Source organism: Sus scrofa, chromosome 14 (genome assembly GCF_054392235.1).
Source record: "Sus scrofa isolate SSC_HxYL_T2T_F1_AM1 chromosome 14, Sscrofa_HxYL_maternal_Yorkshire_Landrace_v2.0, whole genome shotgun sequence".
NCBI lineage: Eukaryota > Metazoa > Chordata > Mammalia > Artiodactyla > Suidae > Sus > Sus scrofa.
The window spans coordinates 59,467,586-59,481,740 of NC_139396.1; positions in this window are offsets into that span (position 1 = coordinate 59,467,586).

Genomic DNA, 14,155 nt, shown 5'->3' on the forward strand with positions numbered 1-14,155 from the left:
TACAGCTCCAATTGGACCCCTAACCTGGGAACCTCCATATGTCGCAGGTACAGCCCTAAAAAGGCTATATATATAGATTTAGATATATATACACACACACACATATATAATCTTTACTAGAACATAAGCTTCCAGGAGGCAGCAAATAGGTCTGTCTGATTTACCCCAATCTCCCCAATCCCAGTACAAGGAAAGGTCCAAACTCTTATTTTCAGAGCCTGAAAATGCCATTGGTTGTAAGAGGCACCATCCATCTAATTATAGCATTTCTAGAAAGCAGATGTGGGTATTCTATTTGTGATATATCTCAAGTTTTCACATGTTAAAAAGGAAAGAAGTTGATCTTAAAATTGGGGAAATAAAGGAATCGGTCATCCCTAAATATTGTCTGACTATGCGAATGAATGAAGGGTTGCAGAAATAATCAAAGGAGTATGGATTAATACCATGCACAGTCAAGACTGGAAGATTTAGAAGGGAACACACCATCACAAGCAGAGCAAGCATATCAAGGGAAGGCTTCCTGGAAGAGGTGGCCCATGAGTGGGAATAAAGAAGAATTTATCTGACTTAGAAAGAGGAAGCAATGGTGGTTGGAAGCTGTTGTAGGGGAGGGACATCTTGACAAATTACAAAACAAAGAGACCAGCATCCCCACCTCCTTCGCCCCCCTCCTGAGACAATGGAAGATGGCCAAATTATCCACGGAGGTGACTTCTATGTTAGCTCGCAGGAGTCAGGACTAAACCAGACAGGAGTCCCAGGACTTGCATCAGGCTAAAACTACATGAGACTTAAGATATGGGCTCGGGAGTTCTTGCTGTGGTGCAAGGGGATAGGCAGCTCTTCTGGAGCACTGGGATGCAGGTTCGATCCCAGCCCAGCACAGTGGGTTAAGGATCCTGCTCTGCCACAGCTGCAATGTAGATCCCTGGTCCTGGAACTCCATATGCCGCTGGGCAGCCAAAAGAAAAAAAAAGAGGAGTTCCCATCATGGCGCAGTGGTTAACGAATCCGACTAGGAACCATGAGGTTGCGGGTTCGGTCCCTGCCCTTGCTCAGTGGGTTAAGGATCCGGCGTTGCCATGAGCTGTGGTGTAGGTTGCAGATGTGGCTCGGATCCCGCGTTGCTGTGGCTCTGGTGTAGGCCAGCGGCTACAGCTCTGATTAGACCCCTAGCCTGGGAACCTCCATATGCCACAGGAGCAGCCCAAAGAAATAGCAAAAAAAAAAAAAAAAAAAAAAAAGATACGGTCATGGATTTCTTTATTTACTTGATTTGTTTGTTTGTTTGTTTGTTTTGGTCTTTTTAGTGCCTCACCCACGGCATATGGAAGTTCCCAGGCTAGGAGTCGAATCAGAGCTACAGCTGCCAGCCTGCACCACAGCTAGAGCAACTCACAACCTGTGCTATGTCTGCGACCTGCACCACAGCTCATGGCAACACTGGAGCCTTAACTCAGTGAGCAAGGCCAGGGATGGAACCCATGTCCTCATGGATACTAATCAGGTTCATTAACTGCTGAGGCACGATGGGAACTCCCAGGCTTAGATTTAAATCAGTTCTGCTTGCTCCTTAGCTGGGCAACCCCAGTCTGATGACTTGGCCTCTCTGAGCATCAGGTCCCTCACCCAGGAAGTGGGGAGACCAATAAGGCTCTGAGGTCAGACATGCACAGAATCAAGCATGTGGAAAGTGCCTCACAAACATTAATTGGAGGATAAATAGGCTATGTTTTCTTTTCTTTCTTTCTTTTTTTTTTTTTTTTTTTTTAAAGTTTTGAAAGTTAAAGGCCACCAGCAAGAAGCCTGGAGACAGACCTCTTTGGTTGTTGGAGTCTCCTTCAAGCCCTGGAATCGGAGAGTCCCAAGATGAGTTACAACTTCCCAAGCCTCCAAGCCTGGGGGCCTATCGATGGATCTAGGCAGAATTGGGTATTTTGCAGGGCTCAGCGCAAAATGAAAACGTGAGGTCCCTTGTTCAAAAAGTATTAAGAATTTCAAAATGGGGACAACAGAGCATAAAGCCACGCATCGGGGCCCTTCTAAGCACAGGGCTCTGTGCGACTACACAGGTTGCAATCTCATAAGGTGGGCACTGGGTAGAGTCATGTGCCCTCCAAGCTGCCTCTTCCAGGCTCTCAGTGATCAGCCAGCCTCCAGACATAATCCTGGCAAACACTCAGAAAGGATATTAACATTCTATGGGCCCCACCATGGACTGGAACACACTCAATCTGAACACAGCCTTGTGAGGTAGGTATTATTATTATTATTATTATTATTTTCTTTTTACAGCAGTACCTGCAGCATATGGAAGTTCCCAGGCTAAGAGTCAAATCCAAGCTGCAGTTGCTGGCCTACACCACAGCCACAGCAATGCCAGATCTGAGCTGCGTCTGGGATCTACACCGCGGCTTGCTGCAACACCAGATCCTTAACTCACTGAGTGAGGCCAGGGACTGAACCCATATCCTCATGGATATTAGTCAGGTTCTTAACCTGCTGAGCCACACTGGGAACTCCCAATAGGTAATGTTATGATCCCAGGTTACAGATCAGGAAACTGAGGCGCACAAAGGCCCACCAGGTGGGCCACCAAAGGGCATACAGCTGGGTGGTGGCTTAAATCCAGGTCTTTGGGAACCCGTAAGTCTGGGATCTGGTGGCATCTCAGCTCCACCAGCTCCGCCTTCCAGATGAGGAAATATACATTCCCCCTTAATGCAGGCAGCCTCTGATGAGGTTTAAGCCAAATGTGGGAGGAACCACGCCTAACTTTTTAATCCCAGTCCCCATGGGCACCTCCTGCCCACCGCACCCGTTTCCTCCAGCAAGACAGGGTCTGGCCTCCGCCAACTTGCTCCTGGGCCAAGGCCGAGTTAACGTCAGAAGGGAGCCAGGAGTGTGTGAGAGCGAAAGGACATGTCAAATCAATCATATTTAAACAAAAGCCTCTCCCGCCCAAGGGCCCTTTTAAAAGCTGCTTATTTAATTAAAAGTCCCATTTTCCATATTTATGGCCCTTATTCAGTTAAATATTAACCGCTGGGGCCAGGGCTGGTGTGTGCTTTGCGAGCCGCGTGTGGGGAGGTTCATTACCGCGGCCGGGACTTCTCCGACGGCGGCGCGGCCGCAGGATCAATGCGCTCGCCTTGCCTTGGACAAACACCCGCGCCGCCGCGCCGCCCGCGTGCAGCCCAGCTCCGCTCGCGCTTCCTCGCTCCGGTTCGCTGTCTCAGCCCCGGAGAGACAGACGAGGGGCAGTGGGCGACAGTGAGACGGTGAGAGACCCCCAGAGAGCCCGACAGACAGGGAGACAGCGAGAGATGCCAGAGAGACTGTGAGAGAGAGAGAGAGAGATCCAGAGGGGCAGTGAGACAGAGAGACCCACGGAGACAGAGATCCAGAGAGACAGAGACCCAGAGAAACGATGTATTGTTGTACCTGTGGCTCAGTCAGGACCAGGTACATACTTTATGGAACCCAGTGAAAAAGAGAAATGTCAAAAATCAAGACTTTCAAGACAGGCTTGCATGACCATATGCGGGTGGGGAGCGCCCTGGTCTCTGCCAAGATCCAAGTGTGTGCTGGGTCCAGGGTGGCAGAGGTACCCCCAGGCTTCGGGGTGGGGGTAGGAAAGGCCCCTACCAACCCCACTCACTGCTCCTCCCAGCACCCACTTCATTAGGAGACTGGCCAAAAAAAGAGGAAAAGGGGAGAACGGGCATCTCTTAAAGGCTTGATCCCCAAGCTCTCGGGGATAGGAGGTCTCAGTTTCTGTAACTCCTGGAGTGGGGATGGTCCCTGGCCAAAGGCAACCATTAAAAAGGAAGGAACCATCGGGTAAGGAAGATGTTCGGGTCCCAGTAGGTGCTCATGGCTGCAGGATCATCATCACACAGCAAACGTTCCCCAGGCTTCCCACCGGCCTGGCACCCCACCCCCGCCCCGCCCCCACAACCAATGCTGTCCAAGGATTGACTCCTGGAATCCTCATTTCCATCCTAGAAGAGATTCCCATTTTACAGATGGGGAAACTGAGGCTTAGGAAGGTTAGGTAATAAGGCTAGGGTCCCAGAGCCAGTGAGGGACAAAGCTGGGATTTGACTCTTGTCCTCTAACTCCTATCCACACTCTAGAAATCGCCAGAGTCCCTAAGACCTGGCTGAAGGCCACCAGTGCCCTTTATAAGTCCTGTGACCTCAGGCAGCTTCCTGACTCTCCCTGAGCATCAGTTTCCCCATCTTGGAAATGGGGGAGGAAGATTCCTGGGGCCATTTTGAATCTGGTTTTTGGTTGTTCAACCCCGGCTCCTACACTCCATGCTGCAGTTGGTGGACACACCCAGTTGTGCCCAGGAATCACTGCTGTCCTCCCCACCTCTTCTGAGCCCTGCCTGTCCCGCTGGCTCTGCTTCTGCCGCATGACCTGACACTCTGGACATAGGGAACAAAGCCAGGTGCTCCATTACCACTGATTCAGTGCTCAGAGGGTCAGGGCTTTCTCGGTTCCCCTTCACAGGAAACAGTATGGTGAATGGAAAAGATGCACTTTGGGGCCACAGAGTCCTAGGTTCGAATCCCACCTCTGCCAGATCGGGCTGCCTTATGTCACCTCTCTGAGCCTCAGTTTCCCCATCTGCAAAATGGGGAATGATGATGGAACCTCCTCATATCTGTTACAAGGATTAGAGGACATGATCCTCGTAGAGGGCTTAGCAGGGCCTGGCGAGGCTGGTGCACATGCTGTCAGCCTGAATCTCCTCCGGAGACGTGTGGCTCCAAAGGATGGTGAGGCTCCTGTTCCCACCTATTCTTTGCCAGTTTCCCAGGGTCCCAGCAGGGCAACACTCAGGCTCCTGTGCCACCTCTTGTCTGACTGTGAACTCAGTCTTTAAGCACACCACTGCTCCTTCTGGGACCTCAGTTTACCCATCCATGGTATGGGGATTGTTGGGTATAGAAAATCTCTCAGGTCCATTTGCAGGGCTAATCCATCTGGGCAGCAGAAAGGGTGATAAACTTGACCTGAATGTGAGGCTCTTGGTAAAATGTGCCCATTTATATTTAGAAAAGACCACGTGGAAACAGAGGCAGTGCCCAGGCCCTCGGAGGTGTGAGGTGCCAAAGGCATGCTGCAAAAGGTGCCTTCTGCATCACAGACCCAGCAGGCATGCACAGAGGCACACGAACGCCCACGCACCTTTGGCCCCAGGCTCTCCCCCAGCCCACCCCCGTTTGCATCCTGTTAGGAGCTTGGTTCCTTCCACCGCCACTCCCTCCCCCCAAAGAAAAAAATCTGAAAAACCAGATTAGAACTTCACACACGCATCGCCGGGAAAAATCTATGTCTCATTTTCATATCTAGCAAAATAAAATGACACCAGAACACTCCAGCAAACCCCTCGAGGGGGGAGTGCGTCTGCCGAAGATGAGGGGGGGAGACACCTTTCCCAAAGGGGGGAGGCCCCAGGGCTAGAAACGCGGGAGGGGGCAGTGAGCCTGGTGAGGGGCTGGGGATGAAATCGATCAGGCCATTTTCTCCTGGGGTTGGAGGAAGGCTGGGGGTCCTGGAAAGAGGCTGGGGCTGGGGGTGGGGGTCGAATGGGGGGAGGGCGCAGGGAGAGGGACAGAGGGAGAAGGAATAAAATCCCGGGGATGGTGGTGTGAGTGAGGGAGCGGGGGAGAGAGAGAGAGAGACACTAGGTTATCAGAGAAGTGTGAAGACAATAATACAATCTGACATTTCTGAAACAAGACCCCCCGGTTGCCATGGCAACGTCTCATGTGGGAGCAGCTCCCAGGAGACGGCTCCGAGATGTACTATAAATGATGTTTGATTAGAATTTAAATCATTTAGGCAGAGAGAAGATAGGCCTTTTGTCAGCAAGGGGACCTGGGGGTGGGGTGGGAGGGGGGCTGGGGGTGGTGGCGGGGGAGGGGGCGCAGCCAAAGACCGCGGGCTTCAGCTCTGCCAGCCCGGGCGTGGGGAGCGGGATCGGAGGTCAGCCAGGGGGTTGATTACTTTTGCCCTCGGCTTCATTCCCGTTTACAGTAACCTTTCCATGGTGGCCGGAGGGACTTGGAGGGCAGGAGAGGAGAGGCCTGGGGGGACTGGGCCAGGGGTGGGAGGGGAGTAAGTGAGAGCAGCAGAGATGGAGAGAGACAGAGATAATGAAAGAGCCCAGAGACCGATGGGGAGAGAAACGGGAAAAGCCAGGGAGAGAAAGACAGACACACGGACACACAGAGGGGCAGAGATTGTGAGAGACAGAAGGAATATCAACCAAGAAACAGACTGAAAGACACAGAAGAAAGAAGATACAGAGGGAGAGAAAAGAGACTGGAGGGAAACAAAGAGAGATCAAGAAATGGAGAAAAAGAGGCAGCACAGAGACACAGGAGTCGAAGCCAGAGCATTTGTTGCTGAAGGACAGAGAGAGACAGAAAGAAACACTGAGACACTAAGACACAGAGACACAGAGACAAAGTGAGAAAGAGGATTCCTGAATTGACACACTGGGAACCACTCTCTGGCCTCTATAAAATGTACCAGGAATGTAAAAGCTGAGGATGAGCCCTGCGCTTAGAAAAAGCTCTGCCTCTATCTCCCACTCTGGTTCCCCCACCTGGCCCCAGTCCCCCCACCCCAACCCCGGAACTCTGGGAGGGGGTTAGTGACCCAGAACAGAGGCATTGCCTGCCTCTGGTCTAAGGAAAATGCATCAAGCTAACCCTTCCCATGAAAGCTTAGGCAAAGGACTTCCCCACTCTGACCCTCAGTTTCCTCATCTATAAAATGAGAAATCTCAGTCAGATCAACACTTGGACAATAAGTTTTGTCTGCTTCATTCCATTTTGATTTTTAGTTGCATTTGTTGCAGACATTTGAAAGAGACCTCATGTAAATATGTGCATTTCTGGGTTCTTAAAAAATAGGAAAGTCTATCCACATGAGGACTGCACTTCTACATGGCAGCCACCTGCTGGAGATGCATAGCAGTCACCACTTATAGGCAGAGCATAAGTCTCCAGTTTGTCATAGTCCCCACCACTCCCTTTTGTCTTATGCCCAGCTGCATTTTACTTTTCATGCTTCCTACATGGCCACTGTGGGCATTTGAACTTTTAAACCGTGCAAATAATCTCCAGGATCCTTACGGCTCTAGGGAGCCACTAACGTATATGTGGTTTGTAGACACACCTTTCAGGCATCATGGTTTTGGGCACCCAGGATAGCAGAACTTATGGGCAACCACAGGAGTAAAGCAACATACACAGCCTTTTACACACAGTAGGTGCTCAATAAACGTCTAATGGGGGGCACTTCCCTTATAAAGGGTGACAATGATGTGTGACTCTAGGCAAATAAGAGGCACTTAATGTCTTTGAACTTCAATTTTCTCACCTACAAAGTAGAGCTGCTACCGTCATCATAGGAATGTTCAGAACATTTCTGCAGCAGGGCCTGATGCATAGTAGGGGCTCCGTCTGTGGAATCCACTTTTGTTGTCGCTGATACAACGAGTTATAAGAGGATCCAAGGGGGAGTTCCCATCGTGGCACAGTGGTTAACGAATCTGGCTAGGAACCATGAGGCGGCAGATTCAATCCCTGGCCTTGCTCAGTGGGTTAAGGATCCGGCGTTGCCCTGAGCTGTGGTGTAGATTGCAGACGCAACTCAGATCCCACATTGCTGTGGCTCTGGTGTAGGCCAGCGGCTACAGCTCCGATTCAACCCCTAGCCTGGGAACCTCCAAATGCTGCGGGAGCAGCCCTAGAAAAGGCAAAAAGACAAAAAAAAAAAAAAAAAAAAAAAAAAAAAAAGGATCCAAGGGAAGAAGAAAATCTTGGGGTGACGGGGAGATTGAAAAGAATTTACAGCATTTTCCTCAGACAAAGTTGTTTGCCCAAGAGCATTTTCCCTTCTCAATTTTAGGAGTTTGAAGCTTTGTTATTAAAGGGGATGGTGGATTCATCTATGATAAGTAACCAATAGTGGCCACAGAACCTCCTGACCCTTCCAACTCCTGTTACACAGGTAGTGCTCTCTGGAGCACTGTGTTGAGACAAATGTTAAGAGCAAGCCTGGACTTAGTGAGCAAGAATGCTGGGATCCATTAGTGATGTCTGCCATGGGCATGGATGCAGTCCCTCGTTTGCTATCCTGGGTGGAGTGTGTCTGGGTCCCTAGGAAAGAATAATCCTTTTCCATTTCTTTCCATATTTTACTTTACTGTATATTTTTACTACTGGGAGGTTAGATTGTGATTAGATGTGGGCAGCTGAATGGTGACTCCCAGAAAAGACAAGGAGGCTGGCAGAGCTGACAGCCTGGGAGGCAGGAGGAGGTCATTTGATCATTTCTGGGAGTACGTGGGTCATTCAACATTGCCGTGAGCTGCACACCAGAGAGGACCTTTGAACTGGAGCACCCATTCTGTGAAAGGCCCTTGGGGACTCAGGGGATTTGCATATCCTTTTGACTTGAATGAAGGCATAATCAGTGTGGCATGCCCAGCACGGTGCCTGGCCCATGGGGACTACTTGGGCATCTGCTTCTGGGTCCTCATGTCACATCCCCTCAGCCCACCTCTAATGAAGTCCAAGTTCTGTGCAAGCAAGCTGAGATTCATGTCTGTGTTGACTGCCTCCTATCTTAAGCATATCTTTGTGTGTCTTTCCACCAGTCCCAGGTCTTGTCTGATGCCCTGGGAACACACTCAGCTGTACAAAGTGCAGCCTGGACATTTAGTTTACATATTTATTCTTTTCATAGTCACACCTGAAGCATATGGACGTTCCCAGGTTACGAGTCAAACTGGAGCTGCAGCTCCTGACCTATACCAGAGCCATAGCGATACCTGATCTGAGCTGCATCTGAGACTGATGTGACAGCTTCTGGCAACGCCGGATCCTTAACCCATTGAGCAAGTCCAGGGATCAAACCCACATCCTCACAGATACTATGTCGGGTTCTTAACCCACTGAGCCAGGTTAACAATGGGAACTCCAGCCTGGACATTTAGGTCGTGGCTTGTATTAATTTCCTGAGACTACTGTCTCAAATTCCCATGCTGCCTTCGGGGGAATCCAAACTCAGACAGAGCTCAATAAATGTTAGCTATTGCATTGGTTGAGCTGGAGGTGATAGATACAACCATAGTGGCTTAAAACAATATGCATTCATTATCTTACAGTTCTGGTGGTCAGAAGTCCGACATGGGTCTCATCGGGCCAAAATCAAGTGCTGCCTTCCTCTTGGAGGCTCTAGGGAAGAAGCATTCCTTGCCTTTTCTAGCTTTGGGAAGCTCCCCACATTTTTTGGCTCGTGGCCCCTTCCCCCATCTTCAAAACCAGCAGCATCCTTCTCCCACAGCCAGCTCTTTGGTTGTCCATCTTTTGCCTCCTTCTTCCACTTAGAAGAACTCTTATAAGTACACTGGGTCCAGCAGGATAATCCAGGATAATCTACCTACTTTAAGGTCAGCTGATTAACCACCTTAATTCCATCTGCAACCTTCATTTCCCTTTGCCCGACACTTCTCAGGTTCTGTGGTTTAGGACACGGACAGTTTTTGGGGTCATTTTTCTGCCTATCACATCTCCCTTGGGGCCAGCCCTTCTAGCAGTGGAGGATAGATGCCAGTGGATAATGCTCCAACCTCTTGCTGTTCAATAGATAATTCTGGAAACCATTCTCTACATTTCTCAGAATGTCCTGGAGAAATTGAGTCCCAATTGTCTGCAGTAGCAACTGCAGTAATGCAGCTTTATATCGACTTTCGTCCTTCCCTGAATTACTCTCCCTTGTCACTCCTGCTTCCAGAGATCACCTGCCAGATATATCATCTGCACCCAGGTCCTCATCTCAAGCTCGGCTTTCAGGGCAACCCAAACTAAATCAGTGCTCAATAAATGGTAGCTATTGCATTGGTCGAGCTGGAGGATGATAGTCACCCAGTTCGAAGTGGCTTAAGCAGAAACAATTTATTTTCTCATTGACTGAAAAGTTTATAGTTATATCGAGGACTTCAGGTACAGCTGGATCCAGGTCCCCAAGCAATGTCATCAAGAAATTGTCTCTTTTTCAGTTTGAAAGTTGTGCTTCTCTCTGAGTTGGCTTCATTCTCAGGCAGCATCTCCTCACAGCTTGGCAAAGAAGACCCCCACCTGCTCTAGGCATCAGCAGCAGCAAAAATGGGAACAGCTTTTATCCAAAAGCACTAGCAAACATCAAGTCCTGTTCCTTAGCTCTGATTGGCTCATCCTGGGTCATGTGCCCATGCCTGAACCAATCACTATAGGGGGAGAGGATGTGGTACTCTCATGGGCCTGTCTGGGGTCACCTGCCTATCCCAGGTCCTGGGGGTAGGGTCAACCCTATCAAGGCCACCTGGCCTGAGAGCAGGTAAGCTGAGGCTCCCCTAAGAAAACTGGGGTACACTTAACATAAGAAGAAGTAAAGGGAAAAGCACAGCATCCTCTACAAGTAAGACCATCACATACTGTTAATTTTAGGTAAACCTCTGCCAAGAATGGGAGACAAGATGCTGCCCAGCGGGTGGGAGCCTGGAGCTGGGAAGAAGGGAAGCCAGGCAAGGTGCCAGTCAGCAGTGCCAACCCATCCCGGCTGGAGGGAATACCCAGGATCAGAAATCTGCAGTCTGAGAACTCGTCTATGGTTCTTTTTTTTTTTTTTTTTTTTTTTTTTTTGCAATTTCTATTTTCTTCACTACAAAGCTGAGGGAAAGCCAAAAGGAAATAAAGTCCCTTTCAGAAATGCCAGCCTATTTGTGCCGTATGAAATAGTCTATGAAGAGAGAAAGCACCTTTTGTGGGGCTTGAGGAGAAAGAAGAGAGGGTGGGGGCAGCGGTGAAAAGGGAAATGTATGGGAAGCCGCCCTCCTCCCCCGGGAAGAGACGAGCAAGGGTAGGGAGGAAGTGAATGTTTCGTTTTGCACAAGCTGAGCCCAGGGAAGATTTGTGTGCTTTGATTACTGGGGATGCTACAGTCGTGGACGAGAATCCCAGCCCTGCCCACGGCCTTGTGGTATGACCTTGGGCATATTTTATAACCACGCTGAGCTTCAGTTTTCCCATCTGGGAAATGGGGATAATAGTACCTCCTCCTGTGCCTTTTGTGACGATTACATGAAAAGGTACATACGAAGCCATTAACCAGATGTGCTTGAATCCATGATAGTTACACAAAACATCACAATTTCAAATAAAGATGGGATCTGACTGTACTCTTTTTTTTTTTTTTTTTTTTTTTGCCTTACCCTAATCCTGACCTGTCTGGAAATTGGCTGGGGGTCAGCAGCTGGCTTTCTCTGGGCCGCCACACGTAAGCCCAGAACTTTTGAGAGTCTAAGAACGCAAGACTCAAAACCAGCCTTCCACAGGAGTTCCTGTTGTGGCTCAGGGGTTCAGAACCTGATAATAGTGTCTGTGAGGATGTGAGGTTCGACCCCTGGCCTTGCTCAGTAGGTTAAAAATCCTGAGTTGATGCAAGCTGCGGTGTAGGTCGCAGAGGCTTGCTTGGATCCTGCCTTGCTGTGGCTGTGGTATACGCCGGCAGCTGCAGCTCCGATTCAGCCCCTAGCAGGGGAACTTACATATGCCACAGGTTCAGCCCTTAAAAGAAAAAGATTGTTAAAGCTGGCCTTCTGGTTTGTTAAGATGGCATATTTGCCCATGGAGTAGGCTCGATAGAACATGTTTTATTTAGAGTTTGTTTGCTCAATTTATAATTTTTAAATATTCAGACATTGGGTACGTGGGCTTCCCTTTGTCTTCTTGCTTCTGGCCTTGCTGACGTTAGCAACTGGCTGCCCTCGTGGGGAGCTGGACCTGCTCTGTGCTGGGAGCAGGACCCAGTTCCCTGCAGGCTAGTTTAAAGGGACAGAAACATCATAGGGAAGATTGAGGTGGCGGGAAGGTGCTAGGAGATGGGGGGCAAAGAAGAGGAAGCAGAGGGGTTGCCAAGGAAAGACAGAGAGCATGCTGGGTTGAGTTATAGCCCCTCAAATTTGTGTCTACCTGGAGCCTCAGAATGTGACCTTATTCAGAAAAGGGCTTTTGCCAATGTATCTAGTCAAAGATCTGAAGAGGACATCATCCTAGATTTAGGGTGACGCCTCAACACAATGCTTGGTGTCTTTATAAATGAAGAGTTCCTGTTGTGATGTGGTGGAAATGGTAGCATCTCTGCAGCACCAGGACACAGGTTCCATCCCCTGCCCATCACCGTGGGTTAAAGGATCCAGCATTGCTGCATCTGTGGCATAGGTTGCAACTATGGCTCGGATCTGATCCCTGGCCAGGGAACTCCATATGCCATGGGTCGGCCAAAAAAGAAAAAAAAAAAAAAAAAAAAGAATGAAAGAAAGAAAAAAGAGAGAGGGAGAGTTGCAACAGACACAAGGTGAAGATGGAGGCGGAGGTTGGAGGCATGCATCTGCAAGCCCAGGGCTGTCGGCGCCCAGCAGCTAAAGAGAGGCATAGAACAGATGTGTTCTCTCAGAGCCTTGAGAAGGAACTGCCCTGGCCAAGACCTTGATTTCAGACTTCTGGCCTCCAGATCTGTGCAAGGATAAATGCCTGTTGTTCTAAGTCCCCCAGTTTGTTGTCATTTGTTGTGGCAGCCTCAGGAAACTAATACAGGGAGAAGAGACCTGCTGGGCAGGGGACCAACCAGAACAAAGGCTTGGAGGTGCCAGGATGCTTACTCTGCCTCAGACGAGGCAGGACATTTTCCGTCAGAGCTGCCCAGAGGCACGTGCTTTTGTTTTATATGGTTACAGCACTAAGCCATGGATTGGTTTCCTCATATGTCACAATGCTAGACTGTGAACCTCTGGAGAACAGGAAAATCATATACTTTAATGATTCCAATACAAGCTCTGGGTTAATGAAAACAAACGAACCCTCTATTAATTACTAATAGTATACTACATGCCCGTTAAGCACCAAGTCTGGCCCAAGTATTTTATTATTTTATTATTTTGTTATTTTTTTTTATCTTATTTTATTTTTCAGGGCCACTCCCATGGCATATGGTGATTCCCAGGCTAGGGGTTGAATCGGAGCTACAGCTGCCAGCCTACACCACAGCCACAGCAATGCCAGACCTGAGCCACATCAGTGACCTACAACACAGTTCATGGCAACGGTGGATCCTTAACCCACTGAGTGAGGCCAGGGATCGAACTCGCAACCTCCTGGTTCCTAGTCAGATTTGTTTCCGCTGCACCACGATGGGTACTCCCGGCCCAAGCATTTTATAAACATGATCTCTTTGAATCCTTACCTCTAAGGTAGGCACTATTATTATCCCCATTTCCCTGCTCGAAACTCAAGCTCCCAGGAGTTCCCTGGTGGCTCAGCAGGTTAAGGATCCAGCATTGTCACTGCTGTGGTTCAGGCTGCTGCCGTGGCACAGGTTTGATCCCTGGCCCTGGAACTTCTGCATGCCATGGGTGTGGCCAAAAATTACCGCAGAACCAAAAAACTCAAGCTCCCAAAGACTCTCAGCATTGAGGAAAATAAAACGATAACACTTCCACCATGCTCAGATGTGCCCATAGCAGTTTAAGAGTTTTACACTATGTGTCAACCTGTTTCACCTTGACAGTAACTCTGCAAGCAGCATGCTGGACATTCTACATATTTAATCCTCCCAACCATCCCTGTGTTAGAGCAGAAATAGTGATGACCATTTCATACAGAATATTTGAATAATAAGCAAGTGACAGCAGCATGCAAAGGGATGGTGACATTGTGCTGCCTTTGGTCCTTAATTGTCTTTCTACTCATCCCCTCTCTTCCCCATGAGACTCCTAGGGGGCCTAGAGCCTGTCTAATTGATCCTTGGATCCCAGATACATAGCACAGGGCCCGGCACACAGTAGGTGTGCATGTTCCTGAGCTGCCCACAAGCCCTCCTGCATCTGGCATGGTCCCGAGAAGAGTAGAAGGCCAGTGAAGCGATTTGGCTGGACTGATGCCCTCCCTTCCTCTCTCCCTAGGGGTCAGTGAGGAGGAGGATGTGGAGGCAGGATTCACTCCAGTGCTGCCTTGATGGAGCTATATATTACCCAGTATAAATGGAGCTACTCTGAGAGGTATCTTGCAGTGGGAGGCAGATG